The sequence below is a fragment of the Mustela lutreola genome, chromosome 1 (assembly GCF_030435805.1).
Source record: "Mustela lutreola isolate mMusLut2 chromosome 1, mMusLut2.pri, whole genome shotgun sequence".
NCBI lineage: Eukaryota > Metazoa > Chordata > Mammalia > Carnivora > Mustelidae > Mustela > Mustela lutreola.
This window is the reverse complement of record NC_081290.1, coordinates 196,632,395-196,650,558: the sequence shown is the minus strand read 5'-3', so window position 1 is coordinate 196,650,558 and position 18,164 is coordinate 196,632,395. Positions and strand designations below refer to the sequence as shown.

Here is an 18,164-nt window from a genome sequence, read left to right as displayed (position 1 = left end):
GGGCCAGACACTTTACCGGATGCTCTATGGAAACCATTGCATGTCATCTTCAAAACAGTTCTGTAGAGTAGCGTTGGGATTATCCCTGGGGAAACTGAGGCTCAAAGAGATTAAATCGCTTGTTCAAGGTTACACAGGAAGTGTAAGAGCCAGGAGTTGAACCCAGGCTGCACAACCCCAGAAACTTGACCTTTAATTTCTGATGCCAGTGGGTGATCTCATGGGTGTGTGTGAGTGTGTGTGTGTAGAGGGATTCAGGCTGGGACTTGTGCCGAGAGAAAGACAGAAGCTTGAGGTTCCTCCTTTTCTAGGAAGGGGCCTGGGGTGTGGGCTCCTTCCCCACCAAGCACAGCCCTTGGCTGTGCAACTTTGCAGAAGTGGGCAGCTGGCAGGAGCCCTGCATTTTTTAGGCCCCAGGCTGCTCCTTATCTCAGGGAGCCTTGATTTACGTTCCTCTATCTTATCTTTGCACCCGGCCCTGGTGATGGATTTCACCTTCGGCATTTGGAGGCTTGCTCCTTGCCAAAAGCTCTGCCCCCGCTTCCCCCCTCCCCAAGACGGATTGACGAGACAGCCCTGGGCTCACTCTTACAGCCGCCCTCCACCTCCTGCCTCCCCCAGCTCAGGCGGAGAGAGGAGGACGATGCTCTTTCTGATTGGAGAAGGAGAGGGGGGACCCAGCCCCTGCCCAGGCCTGTCCTCACTGGAGATGAGTTAGGGGAGGGGGAGGGGGACAAATAATAGTAGGAGGCTGGTCCTACTTTCCTCTTTGTTTTGAATGTTCACTTGCCTTTTCAAATTTAATCTCCACGACCCCTAAATGAAACTGCTGTTGTAGTCCCTTTTTACAGATAAGGAAACTGAGGCTCCACAAGGCTAAGGTCACAGAGACCACATGTGCCTGCCATGTATCTTCTGGCAAAATCCTTTGCATCTTTCATAAAACATCAAGGAGGACAGAGTTCTATCTCTTTGGAGCTACGCCTACCCCACACCTTCCCTTCATGTTTTACTTCTTCAAAACTGACCCATTGGTGAGGTCACAGCAGTCCATACTTTTGCAAGGGTGGGTTCCAAGGGAGGGAGCGTGGCCCGCAGGAAGGGGAGCGGGAAGGCGGGTGGTGTTGAGTTAAGGCCTGAGCTGGAGTGAGTAAGGTATGCTTGAGGCGAGAAACCGCACTAAGAGATGGTGCAAGGTTAACCCCCTTCTCGTGCCTGGAAGGGAATCACCAATGAACCAGTTTATTAATGAACAAGCACTAAGAGCCTTCAGTAGGCATTGGTCGGGTGACACACAGTCATACAAGGCCAAGAGTCAAGAGAACAGAAGGCAAGTAAACATTTATCGAGGTTCCCTGTGTGCCAGGCTGGGGCTAGGGCATTTGCTTATCTGATCTGATTTGCCTAACAGTCTTATACAGGGGGGTCCATGATCCTCAATTCGGAAAACGTGGAGGCTCAGAAAGACCGGGTCATTTGCTTCCGGTCTTAAAGCTGATAGTTGTAGAACAATGATTTGAACCCCAGGTTATCTGACCCTAAATCTGTTAGTAAACTAGAAACTTCTCTCTTGTCTGTAACTTAGGAAGTGTCTCCTGCGGACTCAGAGCTGCACCTCGTAGCGGGCAGCCTAACTCGGTAACCTGTACAACCTAACCCAGCCTGCCTACATCCGCAAGACTTCAGAGGGAAGAGAGAGCTAGTTAGCAGGAGACATTCAGCTTACTTGTGGAAAGAACGCCAGATGTGCCCTTGCTGATAGCAGGCAAGTCTTTAAGGACCTGGACCGTGCCTTGTTCATCTTTGTGTTGCTAGGGCCTAACGTGGCTCCTGACCTGTTAGCAGGGGCTCAACAAATGTAGGCTACTGGCTTGGACTGAGGAAACTTTAGTTTTCGGGGTTCAAAACCCTAGAAGCAGGGCACTTGGGTGGCTGTCGGTTGAGTGTCCAACTCTTGGTTTCGGCTTAGGTCATGATCTCAAGGTCGTGAGATCGAGCCCCGCACTGCGCTCCATGCTGGCTGTGGAGCCTATTTGGGGTTCTCTTTCTCCGGCTCCTTCTGCCCATCCCCCCACCCCTCAACCCCCACTCGCACATGTGTACTTTGTCTCTTAAAAACAAAACAAAACATAGAAACTTAATCTGTGGACAGGCCCAAGGTATACAGATTCATTGAGTAGAATTCAAGGAAAACTAATGAAGGGACAGGCACTCTGAGCAAGGAGGAAATAGGTAGATGGGGCATTTGGAGATGCTGTTATAGAAGATACATCTTTGCTGGCGTCAAGGAGACTTGGTTTCTAGTCCCAGCTATGTCACTTACCAGTTGAGGGACTTTGGGCACGTTGTTTCCTGTCCATGAGGCCCACTTTATTCTTTTGTAAAGTGAAACATTGGGCCGGTATTCTAATAGCCCTTTTAACGCTTAACATACTATGAATTTTGAATCATTAGCAAGAGAGTTCCACCTCCGACAAGGACGTGTTAGGGGCTGTCTGGTCCAAAGACAAGCATGGACTAGGTGGCATTAGCAAGGTCTTTTCAAGCCTGGGGGGCTGGCTGATTTTAAAGAGGATGCAGCCTCCCATTTCTAAATCTCCTCTCCACAGACATTTGACTCAGTCTTCAGAGCCATCGGAGAAGCTGCAGTGTGCAAAGTGGCTCATCCCGGAGGGGTGGGGGGTGGGGATCAAGAGCAGGAAAACCACCACTCTTGTGGGTAATTCTCAGCTCCCCAGTGTGCTGGCCACCTCCCACCCAGGACTAATTTGCACTGCTAATCTGTTATGTCTTTCTTGGTAATTTAGCACTTTCAGACAGTTATGGTTAGATTCTGTTTATTTTTCTAAACCTCACAAAAGCCCCATAATACAGCAAGGGAGTTGAGCTGGAGAAAAAGAGGGGGAGGGGAAGTTTTTCTAGAAATATAAACTCAAAGTTCAAATGCTCTTCTCCATCTGCAGGACAGCTGTCGTGGTACCCCGTCCATCCCGAGAGCTCCAGCATTCCATTTCAAGGCTCTCTTGCTGACCCCTCCCACCGTCATTTCTATGACAGAATGTGGCCTTGAGATCAAGGAATGGCAAGCTGCCGCTACAGACACCTGACACAAAGTCTCATCGCCCTCGCCTATCTCTTTCTCCTCTCCATCCTCACTGTGGAGTCAGGATGTGGGTCATTCTTTCCTTTTATCCAAGGGAGGAGAAAGGGAATGAGGGCTGGAAAGATACTGCACCCTTATATGGCTGAGTAGGCGGAAGTTTGGGGTCCAAGTGGGGCAGTGCTTAACCTAAGCTAACCTAACCTAATTCCAACCTAACTTTAAACTAACCCTAACCTAACCTAACCTAATCCTAACTTAATCTAACCTAACCTAACTTAATCCTAACTTAACCCTAACCTACCCTACCCCACCCCAGCCTAACCTAATCTAATCTAACCTAACCTAACCTAAACTAGCCCTAATCTAACTAGCCCCAACCTAACCCTAAACTACTCTACCCTATCCTAACCTAACCTAACTTAACCTAACCTAACCTAACCTAATGCCCCGGGGAGATGTCTTGTTTTCCTCCCCAGAAGGTGGCCATGTGTCTAATTTCCTAGCTCTGGCTGGGAATGGTGGGAGAAATTGGTATCAGAGCATTTTTGCTGACTGGCTGGCTGGCTGGCTGGATGACAGCTTAGAGAACAGACTGAAGTTTAAGCAAGAAACGGGAAGACCAAGGCCAAGACCATTTAGTTTACCAGACACCCTGATGCCCCTTGGGAAGAAGAAAGGTGGCATGGAAGAGGCAGCCAAGGATGAGTTTCAACTGAGGCATAAAGGACACAGACCTAGATAAATAGGATCTGAAAGGCCATCAGTCATCACCTAATCCAAAGCTTTTTTTGGGGGGTATGGCATCAAAACTCCAGGGCACAGTGACTTTAGTGACCTCCTTAAGATCACAGAATGAGAGTGAGGACTTGGGTCTCTTGACTATTTGGTCCCTGGAAAAATGTTGGTCTCCTCTTCCCAATATCACCTTCAACTCATTCATTCCAGAAAAGCCCCTTACTAAACCTCTTTTTGGGGCTTCTTAACATTAACACGATCTGAATTTATCTTGAATTAAGGTCCTTGAGGGATGCTGGCATTTGCCTTGTGGTCTCGGGACTGCGCCCACTTAAAATAGAAAGGGTGAGTGAGGATAACAGAGGCCAGCCCTACAAGGTGCCAAGCCTTGCTTCCTAGAAGTCTGTTCCAGTGGTCTGCCATCATGGGACTAAAGTCTTGAGCAAAGGTGCTCAGACCATGTTCAGTGATCAGGAACTTGGAAGATGTAATCCACATGGGGCAGACTCACTGGTTTCTAGATTATACTAGAGTTTGATTCTTGGGATGGTTTGATATGTATTCTGCTTTTTTTCCCTTTTTTTCCTAAGTTTTAGATGGCCAAGTTGTCTTATACAGAATAAACAGCTACCCTGAGAGAAGGAAGGAAGATTCAGATATAGACATAGGGGCTTCTCCCTTAGGTTCACCTTGGGACAGGAGGCAGGCAGCAGACCAAAACCTCAGAAACAGCCTTTAATTCCTCTAACTCCTGGCTCCCCTTCGGTTTGTACTTCTGATATGCTGAGCCCTACCAAGGACAATCACCGGGCCCAGAAGATGGGCTCACCCCAGATTTATGGCACACCAGCCCCCCCCCCCCCGCCCCGGGGAATACACAGAGGTCCCAGCAGGTAAGTGCCCCAGGCCATTCCAGATCTTCACGACTCTTCTCAAGACCTCAAACCCTCTTTCTCAATGGTTTTCTGTTTTCCAGAAAGAAGGGAGTCCATCAAGAAGGATTTTCCTCCACCATCTGTCACCCTTTACAAACCTCTGGGCCTCAGCGGAGCTTCTCCTCAGTGAGGGCCGCTTCTGAAGGGCCATCCCAGCTTCCGAGCTCTCCGCTCTTCCAACCGCATCGTCCTTCAGCTTTTCTCTCTGCCAGTTCTGCTTCTTTTGCCCCCTCACTCAGCAGGTGTCGTTCCCCAGGAATTCTCCTGTGTGAAAATCTCAGAGTCTGTTTCTGGTGGAACCTGATCAGAGACAAGAGCGTTTTGGGTTGAGGGGCCTTGTTCTCTGGGAACTTATCCCCCCTTTCTCCTGAATCTTCAACCTCCATCTCTCCTTAGCATATGAACTTGTTTAAGTCTTTCCTATATTAGGAAAACTCAAATGAAACCTTCCTTCCACCTGACGTCCCTGTAGCCAGTTTCCATTGAGCTGGTCTTTCTGTTTTTTTTTGTTTTCTTTTAAGATTTTGTTTTATTTTATTTTAATCTATTTATATTTAGATATTAATTTAATTTTTATTATTAATTTTAATTTTGTATTATATATTTATATTTTATTTATTAATTTTATTTGACAGAGAGAGACACACACGTACACATAGCGTGAGAGGGAACACAGTGGGAGGATAGGGAGAGAGAGACGCAGGCGTCCTGCAGACCAGGGAGACAGACGCGGGGCTCGATCCTAGGACCCTGGGATCATGACCTGATCCAAAGGCAGATGCTTAACGACTGAGCCACCCAGGCACCCTAAACATATGCGATGGACAACAAGAGACAGCAGATGCCAGGGAATGAACCTGGGGCCTCATACTTGCAAAGCATGTGCGCTACCACTGAGCTACATCCCCATAGCCCCTTCAGCCAGTCTTAATGACACTCAGTCATATCCCCACACAGCAGTGAGAGAGACACTTTTATGAAACAAAATCTTGTCCATCACTCCTTTCCTCAAAGTTCTTTGGTGCCTTCTTATCACTCTCAGGATAAAATCTAAATTCTAAAGCATGGCATTAAAAAAAAAAGTCCTGTGTGATCTGATTTGTGTCTGTCAGTCCAGCCAGATCTCATTTCTCCTTCCCATTCCGCCTCTTCAGGCTACAGGAACATTGAAATTCATTGTTCTCTCCCAAAGCATAGTGGGTTTTTCTTACGGCTCTGCATCTTTGCGCTCTTTCCCTCCACAGCCCCCATTCCCACTTCTTGGCTTGTCCACCAGGAAGATGCCCCTTCATACTTCCGGGTGCAGCGCATGCGTCGTCTCCTCCTGGGAGCTCTCCCTGATTTTTCAAGGCGAACTCAGAGTGCCCTTTCCCTCACTTCCCCCTCCTGCATGTCCCACCTGCCCCCAACCCCGTAGGAGAACCATCTTACTATAGTATTGCTAATTTGAAGTAGGAGCCACCACTCACCTCTTTACGTCCACATTTCTCAAGAGCAGTGTCCGTATCTTCCCATCACTCCGCCTCCTAGACAGAGTGCAGGGCCTGGCATGTAATGGGCGCTCAATAAATGTCTAATGAGCTAAAATGCCTAGCTTTTATCGGATGCTTTCAGTAAGGCCAGGCAAAACATTTGTGATGCTGTGTAGCTCAGACGATTCCAATCACCTTACAAGGTGGGAGTCGTTATTCCCATTTTAAAGATGAGAAAACTGAGACTCAGAGGGTCAGGCAGCAGTCCTAAGTTGGGAAGTGGTACAGAACTTAACGCTCGCTGCTGTTTGTGGTTGTTCATGCCACTAAACTTTCCATGGAGGCGCTTTGCCTCTCGCCCCTCCACCAGCCCCCAACCAGCCAGTGCTCACACGGGGCCTCTGCCCATCAACTCGGGCACGGAGGCCTGCACTTGGCCAAGAAGTTTCTGGCATTCACAGTTCGGCGGTCTTTTCTTCTGTGTCAAAATCCTCTCTCACTGCTGGAGTCCCACAGCCTTGCTCAGACTCTTCCAGACCTGATGCCCACTTTCCTGGTTTCCCAGCTGAGTTCTGCTTCCTGAAGCCTACAGACTTGGAGCCAGCAACGCTCAACAATGCTTGGTTTCTCAGACTTGGCTGGCTGGATAGGTCTGTCTTGGGCCTTCAGTTTTGGTGTACACCCCAGTCTATATCCCTGGCTCTGAGCTAAACGCTTCCTGTGTAGACCCAGCCCTCTTGTATGCCAGGCCTTGATCTGGCACCCTTCTTGCCTTGTCCTGAGTCAAGACCTTGTTATCTGCTCACTCTAACAGCAGCTCAGGAACCAGACAATCAGAGAAGGCAGAGAAAAGGGGTAGGGTGGGGAAATGCTTAGAAAGGCCCAGGAATGCTGATGAGGGATGTACTGAAGCTCATGGGCATGGGGAGTTACCCTGGAAGTCCTCATCCTCCCCTGCCTCCCCACCCTGCCCCCGGCACCTAGGGTTGGAGAGCTCATGCCTGAACTCTGGAGCCACAGGCCCACTTTCCATGCTTTTGCTCAGTGCCTGCTTGTTTCTCATTATGGCAAAGCTACAATGAAAATACAGGTAATAGGCTCCTGACTAACAGGACTGATATTTTGTACTCCTTTTTATTGCTATGGTAATGGTCATCAGTACCTGACTGTAATTCATTATAATTACAATTAACTGTATGCAGTTACTGAGGAATAACACTTGAACTTTATTATTATTTTTTTGAGATTTTATTTATTTATTCGACAGAGGCAAGTAGGCAAAGAGGCAGGCAGAAAGAGGGAGATGCAGGCTCCCCACTGAGCAAAAAGCCTGATGTGGGGCTTGATCGTAGGACCCGGAGATCATGACCTGAGCTAAAGGCAGAGACTTAACCAATTGAGCCACCCAAGCACCCCCAACATTTGGACTTTAGGAATATACCAGGGTCAGATTGATCTGAAGCTATTTTAATGATAATGCCTCAATTTTGTAGGTCATTTAAGAAAAAAAAAGATTTTATTTACTTATTTGAGAGAGAGAGCGAGGGAGAAAGAGAGATCACAAGCAGGGGAGAAGGGGAGAAGGAGAAGCAGGACTGGATCCCGGGACTGTGGGATCATGACCTGAGTGGAAGGCGGATGCTGAGCTCCTCAGGCGCCCTGGAGGTCATGTTTAACAGAGTGCACTTTCACACGTATTATCTGGTTCCAACTTGGTTAATGCAGTTTGTTGTGGGTTTTTTCTGACGCTGAAGGAGATCAGAGCAGGGACTGAACACCACACCCTATGCACCCACCACTGTTGAAGGCAGCCGTGCTGGGCTAGAGATGTGGTGTATGGCATCTGATTAATCTTTACAAAAGATGGAAATTGTAGAGGCAGAAGAAACTAGGTAGATTGCCTACTGTCCCACAGCTCATAACAGAAAAGCTGGGACCTGCAACCAGATAGGCCTGAGGCTGACGCTTACACGGGGCTGCTGTGCTTTGGTGCCCAACGCGAGGCCTGGCCTCTGTCTGTGGCTGTCACCACTTGTCTCCCATTGCGATCTGGGCTTTAAAGCAGCATTAAACACCACCCTGTCCTCACCCCTCGAGTTCTCATCTTCTTATGTGTCGAACATGACTCCCTGCCATTAACCTCCAGTTCCTTTGGCCTGAGATGATTTTGCCTTTCTTGCTCCTTAGCTGGAGCACCGACTCTGACATTCCCATCTGACTTACTGATGAGGGGGTACCTGGCATTCGATGCCGCAGGAAGTTGCTCTTCTCAAGGAGAAGACAGGCAGCTCCAAGGTCATGGCAAAGACTATGGTGACTGTGAGGGGGGTCCTCCTCTGTGTTGCCCAGGCCTTGATGAGAACATCATTCCAGTGGGGCACATGCGGCTTAGTGGTTAAGCGTCTGCCTTTGGCTCAGGTCATGATCGTGGGGTCCTGGGATTGAAGCCTGAATTGAGCTCCCTGCTCAGCGGGAAACCTGCTTCTCCCTCTGCCCCCGGCTTCTGCTCTCTCTGTATCTCAAATCAATAATTAAAATCTTAACAGAAAGAGGAGGAAGAGAAGGGGGGGGTTGGAGGAGGAGAAGGAGAAGAACCTCATTCCAGAACTAGGCAAGGACTTTACTGTCTTAAGTGTCATCTCTTGACACCGCCACACGGATGGTGTTTATCTCCTTTAGACTGGCCACAAAGGATGGGCAGGGGAAGGGGCCTTTCGTGGGGAAGTGGAAAGAATTCTGGTCCAGAGCTCTGACCCTGCCTCTGTAGGTCCGATGCTCAGGTCTTGGCAAGTGTCCTTGTCTCCCCGGACATCCATCGGTAGAACTCATCACTGTATCACCCTGAAGGTCTTCTGGTCTCCCTGCCATCCTGGGGTCCCTCAGGTCCCCCACAGGGGGGACCATTCCAAGGGCTACCCTCGGCGGTTCTTGGAGGCTATCCTCCTGCACAGGCAGACGCAGAGCAGAGCAAGCCTCCAGTCTGGCTGTCTGCGCCCCTGAGGTCCCCGGTCACCCCAGCACCCTGGCAGCAGGTGGCAGTCTCGGTCACAGCGTTAAAGGAAGCCTGTGTGGGTGAGAGGCTGGAGCCCTGTGGGGGCTCCATGGACGGCGGGGAGCACCAGCGAGTGCCTGTGAGTGAGTGTGTGCAAGCGTGCAGCGCGCGAGTGTTTATTTATTCTAGGAGCGGTTGCTAAGTCGGGGTGTTTGCCAGGAGAGAGCTGCCTGAGAGCTGTGTTTGTTTACTTAGCAGAGAGCGGGGAAGGACAAGGAGAGAGACAAGTGTAGGCTCCATTGATTTAGAGCTGGTCCGGGGACCACTTGGAATGGTCCCCCTCTGTGGGCACTGCTGCTTCTAGAGAGCCCCTCCCCCCAGGGACACAGGCTCTGGTTTACCTTCCTTGGCAGCTGTTTCTACTCCTGACCTCCCTCCCACACGGGGTTGAAGTGCCTATGCCCCACCAGGGCAGCTGGCCCACCTTCCCTTCATGCTGGGGGTCTCTGGGGCACAGGGCCCTGAGAAAATGTGGAGGATCCAGAGGAGGGGCGTGGCCTAACGACAGAATGCGTTCCTAACCTGGGTTCCACTGACCAATCACCTCACAGTCTTTGGCAGGTTCTGGGAACTCCCGTTCCTCATCTACAGACCCACTCGGGAGTCCTCTTGCGAACACACAGTCGTATCTTTCAAGAAGACTGGCAGACACGGACTGCTTTCTTCTCATCTCACTGAGCCCGTGGGTGCAAAGTCCTGCTCCTGTCAGTCCCACTTTCATCCCTGCGCCAAGCTCTGCCGCCCCTTAACTTGGACTTGGTTTTCCAACAGGCGGTACATCTGTGCAGGACTCCTGCCCCCCTGTGCTTGGTCTTCCAGGGTTTGCAGTGGGTCTATGTTCCCTGTCTTCAAGAGAGAGAGAGAGCAAGAAAGAGAAGACAGACCAACAAGAGACCCTCCTGACTCCCTGTCCACCCTCCGCCAAGGGCCAGGAAGACATATTTCCTCAGTAGCTGGAGCTGGCTGAGTTGCTGGCTCACTATCCCGGCTGGGTGGCCCCAGGGACTCCCCAGAAGCCTCGACCCCCGCCCCCTCCGGCCCCAGCAGTGTGTCTGCTAGTCTCCCAGCGATCACTGGCTCCCCAGACCCAGGCTGGCTGGCAGCCAGGGGTGGTGTTCTGGCTCTCGTACCAGCCAAAGGGGGTGGCAGGAAGGCCCTGCTAATCCCCTAGAGAAGACTTCTTGGCTCTCGGAGAGGAGTGGCTGCCTGCGAGCTGCCCCTACCCCAGGGCCATGGAGCCCTGTACCCCAAAGTCCTTTAGGCAGGCTTTATGCCTTGGTGTTCTGCACACACCACCAAGGGGATTGGGCTGGAATCCCAGGGGCTCTGTGGAGAGGGAAGGAAGACTGGCTCTTCCTACTTTACAGGTTAAGGCTCTTTTTTAATCTATAGTTTACCCCTGTTCCTCTCAAAAACCCTGAAGAATTATGAAGCAAGAGGGTAGGTGGATGCTCTGTTCCCCTCCAGGCTCTAGTGTCCTCTGGCTCCCGTTAGCCCTTGGACATCCCCAGCGACATTGGGAGTTGTGACCAGGACTGCCAAAGGCTACTAATTCCTTCTGCCCCTCCTCCGGCTGTCACCCTGCCACCCACCTCTGCCCCCTGCACACACAAACACACACACAGACTCAGCTTTCTGTCCCTGAGGCGGCCTGTTCCCCTGGTGCCACATAGAAACAGATGAAGAGCTGGAAAAATTGCCCCAGGGCCAAAGAGAATCAATATGGAAAAAGCAGGGAGAGAGTGAAACCAGATACAGAAGAGGCGGCCAGCCGGGGAGGTGGTACTCCGCCTGGCAGACCTCCTGCTGTCCTCCCAAGGAACCAAGGGCTGGGCTAGGGGCCTTGGTCTGCCTTTCTCCCTCCTTGCTCAGCTGGCATGCCTCCTTCAAGATGCTGCCAGGCCCCTGCTCCTTCAGGGGTCCTGCTTAGTCTTGGATCCAGGAAAGAGTAATCCTCCTCCATGAGCCAATCCCTCCCCGAGCTTGGCTGTTACTGGGTAAGCTAGACACCAAGAGTCTAACTATTCTTGTTTTCTCTTTCCTTCTTCTCCCATCCCTCCCAGCATGGTACTCTCCCAACATGGTACCAAAGTAAGGCTTCGAGTTTGGGAGGTGAGCAGGCTGCATTTCATTGTTCCCAGCAGCAAAGAGGCAGCAATTCTGGTCTCAGTTCAAGAGATCTCTACATTCCCCAGGGAGCTGGTACCATCTACCTCGTTTGACCCTAGAAGGTCATTTAAGGGCTGCTTCCAGGCCTGGCTCAGCGCCCTCGATGCAGGAGGGACCAACGCTGTGGCACTGAAGAGGGTCAGGAGCATGGGTCAGCAAATGGAACTGCCCCCCAAGTACCCCCCACCCCAGGCCATACTTTGGTGCTGGCATTCCCAAGGGGAGTGCTCCAAACCAAGCTAGGCGCACCGTATCCGGGTGGACCCTCCCCAAACCATTTCTATCATGCATCGTTTCCCAGAAAGTTTCCAAGATGGGAACTCGCAGCTGAAGCTGGTTGTTTAGATCGGAAAATCTGGATGTGATGTCTTTAGAGAAACCAGGAAGTCTCCTCACATGAACCTTGCCTGCAACCTCTCCCCACTCCCTTGGCCTGTCCACTCGTCTCTGCCTGAGTCATGGCAGCAACCAGTCACCAGAACGGGGAGCTTTACGAGGTGCCGGCTGAGTGCTCCCCTGTATGCCAGGACATTTGCTCCTCCTAAGGCCCTTCCTGATATGTTATTGCCAGCTCTACCCAGAAGAAGCGAGAACTCGGGCCCAGGGACGTCATGCGGCCTGCCTGAGGATGTGCAGGCAGTGGGCAGTGGGACCTGACTGGAAGTCTCGAGTTCTTACCACAGGATCCTTTCTGTTAGCAACCCAGAGACATGTGCGGGGGAGTTGGCGGGAAGGGACAGACTTGGTTGGCTTCTAGCGGGTCTTTGGTGTGGCCTCAGGAGCAGGAGAGCTGGTGAGGGGCTCTCTGAGAGGTACCTCACCTTCTTCCGCCCCAGATCTGCCTGCTGTGTGTCTGCCAAGAGCCCCCCATTCCTCCCCTGTATCTCCACGTCTTCCTTGTCTTTGCTTTGGGGGCGAGGGGTCGCCCCGCAGAGGCGACAGTGTTCTCAGGGCACCTTGGTCCTGTGCTGCCTCATGTACCCCATCTAGGCTTTGGCGTCACCGCTCTGCCTGACTCTGTTGGGGGGCTCCTTGAGCTTGCAAAGAAAGGACCCAGACTCTTCTCGGTCCTCAGACTTATCATGTGACCTCCAACCCAAAGTCAGACCCTTCTGGGCCTTCGCATTCTGGAGCGGAAGGCTATGGGAACCCAGAGCTGGACTCGGGCAGATAGAGGTGAGGTGAGAGGCATGAAATGTACCCTGTTTTCCTGAGCAGAAACCTCTCCCAGGCCCATCCGTTCCCCAGGGCAGTTGTTCCCTCCACCAGGCCTCTCGGGGAAGGTGATTGCAAAAGCCAAGTTTATCCCAAGTAATGCAATGAGTACATTGCGGGGTGGGGGAGGGGGTGGGGAGGTGGGGGTGGGTGGAGGGAGGAGGTTTTATACAAAACACATGTTATTGCCACTATTCTAGTTATCTTGGATATTTCCTGCATGTTTGTCACCATGGTAACGGACTCAGCACGAAACCTTGTTTGCTGGACCCTGGGGTCCAGCATAACGGCCATGTGGTGTCAATTTGGACCTCTTGGTGCTTTTCTGTCTCTCTGTCTGTCTCCCCCAGCTCCCCCATCTGTCTTTTCATCTTTGTCTGTCCTCAGCCTGTCTCTGGGCCTCTCTGTTTTCTCCTTCCCAGAAATAGATGTTCCTGCATCCCTGCTCTGCCCACCCCAGACCCTCCCTCAGCCACTCCCGGCAGCCCTTGACTGAGGATGTCCCAGAACGGACGAGGAGGCTGCATCCCAGAGGAAAAGCAGGAGGCTGGCTGTAGTGGAGAAAGGGCTCAGCCAGCCCTGGGCTCTTGGTTTGGAATAGATCTGTGCTACCTACCTGCCAGGAAGGGTGGGCATGGGCCTGGGAAACATCGGTAAAAGGGATGCGGGCTTCTGATGCTGACTTTCCCTGTGTGGGGTGTGTGGCATCCCCAACTCTCCAAGCCATTGTTCCCCAGACTTTTGGGGAAGAGATAGGTATAGAATGACAGGAAAGGGGAGGGAAGCTCAAAGTTATGTGAGAGAAGCAAGCAAAAAGTGAGGGTCCCCCTAGAAGGGAGAAGCTTGGCAGCGAAAGGTCTGTGAGACCTCTAGGCTCTCTGGTTTCCCCGGGGCTCTCCCCATTTCTGGGCTGGGACAGAGCCATGGCAGACAGCAGTGTCCCTCTGTGGGAGCAGCTGGCAACAGAGAGGGTGTTGACAGGGACAGTGCGTGAGGAAGTTGGGCCAGCCGTCTGGAAAAGGCTATGTGAGCAGACAGAATGTAAACAGGCTGCCCCATGGGAGGTGAAGGTGTCTCCTGGCCACCCCTCCACCCAGGTCCCGTTCCCATTGTGCCCAGGAAGCCAGGCCTGGACACCTCTTGCCAGCCTCTCTCTACCGTGTTTCCTGCATCCACACCCCTTTGGCCTTTGGGCTAAGATTAAGTGTGGAACAGCTTTTCCAGATCCCTTTCCCAACCTCCACATTTGTCCTCGGCTCTTTCTTATTGTGTGGGATCCCCACTCCCTGAGCAAAGTGGGCCTGGGGGTTGTAACAGACCCAGATCTCCGGGCAGGGCTGGTCACCCCCACGGGACTGCTCAGAGGAGAGGGACGTAGAGAAGACAGAGGCTGGGCTAGGCAGCTGTGGGACTCTGAGAACAGACTCCTGTTGCCCAGGCGGTATCCACAAGGGTGTGCCATGTCAGCCTTCTCTGGCCCGGTGTCTGCCAAGGAGGGATAATTCTCTGGATGGGTCCGAGCAGCAGGAAAAAGTGGGAAAGGGCAGTTTGAAGGGTCAGCCAATTGGAGGCAGGGGTCCTTTGGACTTTGGGGTAACACAGGGGCAAGGGGCCGATCCCAGGGGGAGGGACTGCCTAGAATTAGGGGGTGTGTTGGAGCTCCAGGCATGAATCCCACCCAGGAAAGGGATTCAGGATGACCTCCAGTCCAGGGGGAATTGGGCAACCAAATTGGAAACTGAGGCAGGACCAAGTAGGCAGAGATTCAGGGGAGATAGTGGACTGGCCAGCCTCAGAGAGCCTGGTGTTGGCAAAGAGCGTGACTTCTGGAACCAGACAGACATGGCTAATGTCCAGCTCCACTCCTCAGCCTTGGGCACATCAGAGAACTCTCTGAACCTCAATTTCTCACCTGTAAATGGAGAAACCCCGATTTTGTATTCTCTTAAGGAGTAATTAAGATGTTCTCCAGAAAGTTCCCCGAATCGTGTCTCAAACGACATGGAGGGTGCTTGGTAGTATTCTCCCTTCCCTGGAAAGAGAGGATGATACTTCCATACCCTCCCCGTAAGACCAACATGCTTCCTGTTTTTGTCAGGATTGGTCCTAACCCTGTCTGGCTCTACAGGGGACAGAACCAGGGCCCTTGGCTAAGAGGAGACTTTGGGATTTCGAGCCTCAAGGGCGGCAGCAAGGGGTGGGATTGGCTGTCTCCTCCTGGGAGCACAAGAGGGCAGCTGTGAGAGTCTCTGGTGGCGGGGGAGGGGATAGGAGTGGCGTGCCGTATCCTGGAAACCAAGTCACAGGGTCCAAATCTACCCGCTTCCTTAGGGGCGCTGTGCAAGCCTCGCTGAGGAGGTCTCCGTGGATGACAAGCGAAGGGGCATTCCCTCTCCCGAAGCTGTAGCAGCCAGCTGACAGACAACCCGGGGCCCCTGAGTTAGAGTCTAGAGTCCCAGGGAACCAGGGCACCTGGTTGTGGGGGACGGGGGTGGTAGACCCCTGACGCAGGCAGCAGGAATCAGCGCGTGAAGCCAGGAGTGGGGACCGAGGGGCACGTGCATGGGATCGATAGCTGAGCCTGGCAAGGAGCTCTGGGCAGGCGCGGGCAGGCCTCGCTGTGGGAACTGGCAGAGTCCCCCTTGTGCCTCTGGCTCTGAGGGTGGGACACCCAAGTGTGCCAGGCTGGGTGGACCCACGCAGGGCCTGCCTCAGGGACAACCCCATCTTTCCGGGGCTAAGGGTCCCATTGGCCTCTCCAACTCTGCCCAAAGCCCAAGGCCACAGATTCACTCCTCACGCTGCCCTCTACCTGGTGTGAGTCAGCAGTCTTCTGCAAGCCTGTTTTCCTGTTCGACCAATGACTCCACGTGAGAGAGAAATGAGTTGTGAAGAGGGTTCCAGTGCTTCCAGAGGAGAGGGTGGGCCTGGGAGACAGCACGCAGAAGACAGAAGAAGGGCGGTGAGGTGTGAGGCCCAGCAGGGTTCCAGCTTACCCCACAGCGCTGCTGAAGGGGTGCAGGGCTGAGGGAGGGGCTTTTCAGCCCTCTCTGTCCTCAGCCCTCTCCACAGAGACCACATCTCAAGACTCAAGTGTCCCCTCCCAGTGACTCAGGCTTTGGCTGCCCTCCTGCCCACACCCAAGGCTGGGTCCAGTGCCCTGAAACAGGAAGGGCTGTGGTGAGAGTGCAGGGGTGGGGGACTGCTCCAGCTTCCCCGTTGTCAAGGCCTTGGGCAGAGACAGGCCTAGGCAGAGAGGGCCTGTGCACCTTCCTGGCCGTGTCCCCCTGTGCCACCTCAGGACTGTGAGTTTGCACAGGGGCCAGGATCTGTGCTCCTCCCCCAGCCCTGAGCCCCGCAGGTTGGTTGTTTCTCATTAGCAAAGTGTAGGATGTCACCACCACCAAGAGGATGTATATATTTGTTCTATTTGCTGGAACCACAGGTAGATAGCGCTTGGGACACGAGGACTGAGCCAGGGACAGGGCCTGAGGGACCTGGGCAGGGGCTGCTGGTCTATGGGGCCATGCCATTTGGGGGCCACGGGAAACCAGGTCCCTGCTAGATCCCAAAGGTGCCTAAGCAAAAATTGGGGGGGGGGGGAGAAAAGAGGAACCAATGACATGGGATTGTAGTTATTGTAACATTATATTGTAATCACACCGAGGGACTGTGATTATAGTTATTGGTTGTAATTGTTATTAATAACAAAGACTAGCATTCACTTACTGATGACCAGCCTGTGCTGGGTGGTTCTTACTTCTACACTGCATCTTTCATTCTCACAGAAACTCGATTCTAAAGAGGAGGACACCAAAGCTGAGGAAAGTTAATAATTGATCTCGTTCTCACAGTAATGAGGCCTTACAGATGGCATCTGAACCCAGGTTCACTGGTATCCTGACATCTTGTCCCCAAGGACACCATCTGGTAAAGCCTATGGGCGATTTCTCGGAATTACGTTGTTGTTGTTTAAATACATGAGGGACGCCTGGGTAGCTCAGTCGATAACATCCAGCTCTTGGTTTCAGCTCAGGTCGTGATCCTGGAGTCATGGGATAGATCCCTGCATCTGGACTCTCTGCTCAATGTGGAGTCCGCTTGGGATTCTCCCCTCTCCCTCCACCCCTCTTCTCCCTGCTTGCATACTCTCTCTCTCCCTTTCTCTCTGAAATAAATAAATAAATAAATAAATAAATAAATAAATAAATAGAATCCTTTAAAAAAATACATTGAATTTACAAAGGAAACCAATTATATCGAAATGTAGTATCCAAACATTAGAAATACATAATATGGCAATGTCTGTTCTTCTTTATTAACACATTAAATAACAATATTTCAAAATAGTGATGAACGCAAATAATATTTTGTGATACCAGCAAAAACTGCTATGTGATTTCTATCCGTAACAAAGTCACAGGTACTGACAATATTTATATTTTTAATTGAAGGAAGTTCTAAGTACCAGAGGACAGTGAAAATAAGGGTGTGACTTTTTTCCTTCCCATCAAAGTTCCCAGACCCTTAGAATTTTATCTGTTGATGCCCAGGGGTCTAGACTCCAGGTTAAGAACCCTTGCTTTGGAGGGAAATTGTTACAACCTGCATGCAGGGTGTTGGGCAGGCCCCCTAGAAACCTTCTGTTTGCTTTGGTGGTAGAAGGTGTGCAGACCATTTCTGGCCAACGGACCTCTACGCCAGAAGAGGATGTTTCACTTCACTTCATGGCCCAGCTCTGAACTGCTCTGTCCCAGTGACCTAGTTGGGATTTACGGTTACTGGATTTAGCAAATAAAAACACAAAGGCCTACCTAAATTTGATTTACAGAAAAACAATGAAGTGTTTATTTTATTTTCTTTCTAAGTAGGTTCCACACCCAGCATGGAGTCTAGTCCAGGGAATGAACTCATCACCCGAGATCAAGACCCAAGCTGAGATCAGGAGTCGGATGCTCAACCAACTAAACCACCCAGGCACCTCTGAAGTTGTTTTTTTTTTGTTTGTTTGTTTTAGTATAAGTATATCCCAGGCAGTATTTGGGATATATTTATATTATTTTTTTTATTGTTCGATAACAGATTTCCACAAAGGTAGCAACTTAGCAAAAACACATTAGCTCGTAGTTCTGAGGGTCAGAAGTCTCACAGGCTGAAATCTAGGTGCCCTTTTCTGGAAGGCTAGGAGATGAATCTGCCTCCCAGTTCAGTTGGGTTGTTGCTGAATTCAGTTCCTCGTGGTTATAGGACTCAATTCCCTGCTGCCTCACTAGCTGTCCGTCAGGGTGCCCTCAGCTTCCAGAGAATATCCACGTTGCTTGTCCTGTGCCCCTGCCCTCTGCAAGCCAGCAAGGATAGGAAATTGTTCTCCTGCTTCAAAACACGGACTTCCCTCCTGCCACTGCCTAGAGGACACACTTTACTTCGGAGGGGCTCATGGTGATGACATTATGCTCATCTCGATCACTTCTCTTCTGTCGCAC

The 18,164-nt window shown here is 51.5% G+C and overlaps 1 long non-coding RNA gene across 1 annotated transcript; it reads right to left on the bottom strand.

Annotated features, from left to right (window-relative positions):
• Window positions 1–2,794: 2,794 nt before the first annotated feature.
• On the bottom strand, window positions 2,795–15,754 carry LOC131838340 (uncharacterized). Its single transcript, XR_009356566.1, has 3 exons — window positions 15,494–15,754; window positions 4,872–5,073; window positions 2,795–3,048 (listed from the first exon to the last, which is right to left on the bottom strand). It is a non-coding gene; the product is annotated as an uncharacterized LOC131838340 (long non-coding RNA).
• Window positions 15,755–18,164: the final 2,410 nt, after the last annotated feature.